The following is a 6,993-nucleotide window of genomic DNA, read 5'->3' as shown; positions in this document are numbered from 1 at the left end:
AGAAGTTTAGACTTATTAGAAAAGGATTGAAAATAGCCTAAAGCTGACAAAAGTCCTATTCGGATGTGAGAAGAAAGGAAATTGAGTATTCGGTTAATGTTTGAATTTACTTGAAAATTTCACCATGAAGGGTGTGATTCATTTTTGTAAGAAAGGGAAGCTAAGTCCCTCCTATGTTGGGCCATATCAGATTTTGAGGTAGATAAATAAGGTGGCTTATGAATTAGATTTGCCTTTCGAGTTAGCATCGGTGCATCCAGTGTTTCATATGTCTTTGTTGAGGAAGTTTGTTGGTGATCGTAGCTCCATTGTGTCCTTGGATAACATTGAGGTTAAAGAGAGTCTTTCATATGAGGAGGTTTCGATTGAGATATTAGATCAGCAAGTTAGAAAGTTGAGGAACAAGGAAATAAATTCATTTAAGGTTTTATGGAGGAACGAAAAGGTTGAGGGTGCTACGTGGAAAGCAAAGCCAATATGATGTCCTGATATCCTCATCTATTTCTTTTTATGCCTAGTTGAGGTATTTAGTTTCTTCATGATCCATTCAACCCAAATCATATGTCACAGTCATTTTCATTATTTCATATGCATTTATGTTCATGAAATAAGCTTTAACGTTACGTTTTAGCTTGAGATTAAAGTTTTCATATTTTATGCATTATTGAGATGTTTTGCATTTATGTTAGACTGTTATGTTCCTTTCATATTCCATTCATGCTATCTTGAGTCCTATTCGAGGATGAATATTCTCAAGGGAGAGATATTGTAAGACCCCAAAAGTTGGAAAGTTATAAAATAAGGATCAAAAGATGAAATTCCTAAAAAAACTCAACTTTTGGCACTAGGTGATGACCACGAAGGCCATCACGAGTTGTATTCCTCACCATGATTCATGGTGTACCACCTTGGTAGAAGTTTTAAAACTCAGACCTTGCAGGGAAGGGTCCATGACAAGGAACATGGTTTGTGGTAACTACCATGAGCCGTGGTTCCCTCTGTGGTGGACATCCTCCCCAAGAACCATGATCAGTCCTCCACCATACATGACCACCACGAGCTGTATTACCCATCATGAGCCATGGTGGGAGCCCATGATGAGCCTCTTGCCCATAACTCAAGTGAGGGACCATGTCCACAGCACTATGGACTGTATTGGCCTTCACGGATCGTGGTGGGTTTTGTGATGGGAACCTCCTTTTCAGAAAAGCTTAAGTGCCTCACCATGGAGGGGACCACAGACTATATATCCCATAACGGTCCATAGTGATGGTCCCTCCTTAGTCCAGATTTAGTTTTAAGTTGGTGTTATTTTGGTCATTTCCCTATATTTCATTAATGAATGTGGATGGTTTTTGGGACTTTATTCACACCTATTAACTACCCTAAAGTCTTCTAACCCTCTCAATCTCACATAATTCCCAAAAATCACAAAAAACCTTCTTTCCCAAGTTTCTTCTCGAAGATCTTATTCTCCCTCAAGCAATTCAAAGGATTTCTTCAAGGTCAAGCTTCCATTCTCTTCAATTTAGGGCTCAAAAAAAAGGTCAAGGTATGTGGAAATTCATCTATGGGTACTTTTCACCCATGGAATCCCAATGATTTCTTCTTAATTTCTGTTATGATCTTCAATTAAAAGCCCTAATTTCATGATTTTCATCAGGCCTTCTCAATTATGATATATTTTAATGCTATTAGCCTAATTATGCATAATTCACATCATATTGCATAATTTTAAGTTAAATTTTAATGATCCATGCTATATGCTAGTTTCAAGTATGATTTATGAGATATGATCATGATTTTCAATTTATTTCAATAAAACTTTATGTATGAGTTAAAGATTCTTTATGAGAAGTTTATGAATAATGATTTTATGATTTTCAAGCAAGCTAATGATAGGGCAAGTTAAGTCCCTAAATATATTTTATGATCAAAGATACGTGATGATGGAAGACCTACACTCATATTACTTGAGTTATATGATAGATGAGCTATTCTTATGTTATTTTATAATAATGAATTGATATCTATTATTATATTTTCCTATGATGTTATGATCAAGTTTTATGAGTTCTGTTGGGATACCAACTAAGCCCCGAGAGGACTATAAGGTGGGGTTCGATTCGGTAACCAAAGGTCTGTTACCCAAGGGAATCCTAGTAATAAACTTTAGTCCCAAACTACATTGCCCACGTAGGTTTATACATGACAATATGGTCAAGCTAGTGGATCCACATATCAAAGTTAAAAGAGTTACTTAATGGAGTATGCCCTGGCAAGGTAGCCTCCCCCGTCTAGAGGTGGGAGTCATCGAATTTCATGTATTAGCTCACATGGTCTAATAGTTGGTTAAAGGTCCTATCCCACACATTTTTAGTTGAGTTATGAGTTCTTATGATAATTATGAGATTTTTAATGCATTAACCAATGAGGTAAATTTTTAATATTTTCATGACTTTATTCATGTTTTAACGATATTGGTCTTGAATCCCACGATTTATATTGATTATGTCCTATGTTTATTGTTCATGCATCTTCTCAAATACTTGGTGCATTTCATGTACTAACACATACTTTTGCCTACATTGTATCATAATATAGGGATCAACGATAATGTTCGTCCTCCTCCCGCTCTTGGCTAGAGTTAGCACTATTGTATTATTGGTGAGTCCTCTTGTTTTGAGGATGAGACATTTTGTTTCTTATGAGTTTCTGACTTTGTTTACATTTTATTTTGGGTGAGCTATGAGATTGTCTTACGCCCCCATCTAGACTAGTAGAGACATGTTAGGTGTTCATAGAGTCTATGTTGTCTCTTATTCCACATTTTGAGACTTACGTTCTATATTGAGATTATGCTTTCGTATCTTTTATCTTGGTTGTTTACTTCATTTACTTTATGTATGCTCTTGAATGTTATACTAAGAGGCTTGGTTGGGGTCTTTCGGGATTCTAATCACCGTTTTGCGGCAAGGCCCGAAGTTAGGTCTTGACAGATAGAATACTGCAAACAATGAGACTCTGTCAACACCTTTTGAATTAAGTCATCTACTCCGGAAGAAAAAATCCTTTCCCTAAAACTGAGCACCCTACCTGCATCAGGAGAAGCATCTTGTGCTTTACCAGAAAATGTCCTTTTTCAAATCTAATTGAAGTTCTCATATTCAAACTACTTGGCCTTAATCTCTTCAATGAAAGTGCGCCTAACCTCAAATACTAGCCAATACCCCACCTTTCTCTGAGAAGCTAGCTTTATGAACTTAGACTCCAAATCCTGAATCTCTCTAGCCAGGGGTCACTTAGAAATACCCAAACAATATAGACTGTCCATACTTACTGGATTCTAGATTAATGCATGTTCCACCACATTAGCCTTACCCGGATTGTACTGGATGGTGACATCATAATCTTTAAGTAGATCCATCCTCCTTCATTATCTCAGATTCACGCTTTTCTTAGTGAATACATGATGTAGACTACGTTGATCAATAAACACTTCACACTTGATACCGTATCAATAATGCCCCCAAATTTTGAGAGAAAATACTACAAATGCTAATTTCAAATCATGTGTTGGGTAGTTCCTCTCATTAACCTGAAACTTCCGCGAGTAATAAGCTATGCAATTCTTATCCATCATCAACACAACATCCAAGCCTGAATGTGAAGCATTGAAATAAACCATGAAATTCTTACCTTCAACTAGCAGTGTTAGAATAGATACCGTGGTCAGAAGAGTCTCAAGTCTTTGGAAGATTTCTTCACATTTGTCAATCCACTCTTATGGTACCTCCTACTCAGTCATCCTTATCAAGTGTGTCACAATTAGAGCAAAGTTTTTCACGAAGCGCCTATAATAGATGGCAAGCCCCACAAAACTTCAGTCACAGAATTAGGCTAGATCCAATTCATGAGTACTTTAATCTTTTGGGGATGCCATCACCCCTTTTTTTGACACCACATGCTCGAAAAAGGCTACAGAAGACAACTAAAATTAACACTTAGAAAATTTTACATACAGTTTCTGTATACCCAAGACACCCAAAATAATACAAAGATGGTCTGTATTTTCTTCCTTACTCTTCAAATAGACCAAAATGTCATCTATAAACACCATCCCAAAGGAATCTAGGAATGGTTTAAATACCACATTCATTAAACTCATAAAGGTTGCAGTTGCATTGGTCAACCCAAACGACATTACCAAGATATCATAGTGCCTATTTTGAGTTCTGAATATCGTTTTAGGTACATCTGCAAGTCTAATCTTCAGTAGATGGTAACCATACCTTAGATATATTTTAGAAAATATTAATGCACCCTGCAACTTGTAAAAGAGATCATTTATATGAGGCAATGGGCAACTATTTCGAATAATGACCCTATTCAACTGTCGGTAGTTATGCAGATCCTCATACCACTATAATTTGTCTTTAAAAGCATGTCATGCCCCAAGAGTGTACCCTAGGTATGGCCAGCACTCGAAGACCATTAGTGGCCCCAAGTGAACAATTTGATTTGATCACTCATTCAATCACTTTACAAAGACTCAACTTAAGGGTAAAAAGATCCATGTGGGAAACTCAGGCATCATCAATAATAGTTTAAAACACTCAAAGTATAATGTAACTCAATGTCATAAACTCAATAATGAAAGTATGATTTAAAACAGACTCTAAAAGGACCATTGTACCTCAACTCTTACTCTATCTATGAAGCCTTCAACTCAATAGTAGAAAGGTTGCGAGATAAGCCCATATCTACCTCAATAAGATAAAATAATAATGTCATAACCAAAAATAAATGAGCTCTTCTAAATGCGAAGAGGCCTTACCAAAATCTATGGAAGATAGATCATCAACGATGCGCTTGTTGATGATCTTTACCCATATCTGCATTATAAAATGATGTAGGTCGAATAATGTCAGTACATAGAATGTACGCATAATATCTCAGGTGTTTGAAGTTTTAAATAGGATATAATAAGGTTAAATATTTCAAAAACGGTCTCAGTGAATTTTATGTCAAGTATCTCAGAAAATACAATCTTCCAAAAATTGGACTTCTAGAGAAGTACTCGACATGTACGCATCGTGGTCCTTCTCCCGCACAGTTTATTTTTCCTCCTGATCAAAAACTGGCCAAATTCTCATTTGCCCAAAATTACCTTGCCAGGGAATAACTTTGTGTTGCGGACTTGGGTGTCCATTTTTGTCCGAATTTAATTTTTTATGTAGGGACCCTTTAGGCTTTTCCCTACCTATTAGTCAATGAACCTGGACGATTTCAGGAATTAATTTGATCCTATAAACTACTAAACCCCTATTCTCACTTATTATTTTTACAATTCATCTATTTCAAATAATTCTCTCTTTACAAAAGCTCTCAGATCACCATTTAAGACATTCAAGCAATTCTCTCAAGATCTTCATAAAAATGTAAAATTTCTTCAAGTTTCTTCTAGTTTCTCATTCAAGGTATGTGGGCATTCATCCTAGGGTGTCTTTCACCCATGGAGCCCAACAAATTCTTATCTTTTTAAATTAATTCCAGTATGTATTTTTATGGATTTTGAGATTTCAATTCTAATTACATAAATTATGATTTAAATTGTGATTATGAATCTATATTAACATGAATTAATGATTATTGAATGGAAATGAAGAGTTTTTCTATTCCTACATTACTCTCTTTAGGGTTCATTACATGGATGCTGAGTATTTTCAATTATACTTCCAATTGATATTAGTTTCATGAATCATGTTTGGGTTGATATAAACTATATGATCGTGCATGTTTTCAATTCAATTTCATAATTTCTAAGTCAATTAATTATGAATCCATAATTTTCATCTTAATTTCAAGTAAAAATCATGATCATGGAATTTTAAGTGTTCAAGCAAGTTTTATGAAAAAGTGTGACTTAAGACTCTAATGATACTCTTATGAAAAAGAATTCATAATTATGGAAGGTCTACAACCACATTACTTGAATAACATGTTAATGAGATATTTCTGTCAACATGTTTTATGAATTGGATTGGTAGATTGATTGCCTTTCCACATGATAAGTTTAATATTTTTAATATAAGTATGAACTATTATTTATGACAAGTATAATTTGTGATAATGATATGTATTCCGTAGAATATTGACTTAGCACCGAGCGGACTTTGAAGTGGGGGCTTTACCTAACGAGTCCTTAGTAGTAATCTCTAGTCTCTTAACTACGTTGCCACTGTAGGTTTGCCTTTATGGCTTAGCTAGTGGATCCATATATAACACATGATAATGATAATACGGAGTTTACCTTGGCAAGTGGCCTCTCTCTTCTCGATGTGGGAGTTATATCAGATCCCATGTTATAGTTCACATAGTCTTAAATGTCAGTTATGGTTATCTCCCACATATGTATGATCATTATGATGATTTACTTAACTAATCCTATCATTTACTTTTACTTTATACTCTTATGGTTTATGGTTTATTTACTCTTCTCATGTCTACTTATGATTTTACTACATCTTTATCATGCTATTTGAAATGGTCATTGCCCATCATGGTTTTATTATGCATTACATTGCCTACATACTTAGTACATTCAAACATACTAACACATACTTCATTGCCTACATTATATCACAATGTAGGTATGGATGCTCCATTCTGTTCTCATAGCTAGTTGGCGACTTGTTGAAGATTTTGTGGTGAGTCCTCATGCTTCAAGAGAAAATCGAGTCGATCTTTCCTTTTCTTGTCATTCCTAGACTATGTAGGTATATTGAGATTATTCCATGTTATGTCATTACTTTTATTTGAGGGTGAGCTAGGAACATATCCTAGTCCCCTCCTATGTAGTCATGTAGAGGCGTATTGGATAAGTGTATGGAGTCTATGTTGTCTTTCTTCATTCTAGCTATGCTCTATTCTTAGATTTCTTATGAGTTTTCATTTATTTGTTACCTTATGCAAGTTTATGATATGCTAAAA

This window comes from Solanum dulcamara, chromosome 2, assembly GCF_947179165.1.
Source record: "Solanum dulcamara chromosome 2, daSolDulc1.2, whole genome shotgun sequence".
Taxonomy (NCBI): domain Eukaryota; kingdom Viridiplantae; phylum Streptophyta; class Magnoliopsida; order Solanales; family Solanaceae; genus Solanum; species Solanum dulcamara.
This window is presented reverse-complemented; position numbering follows the sequence as displayed.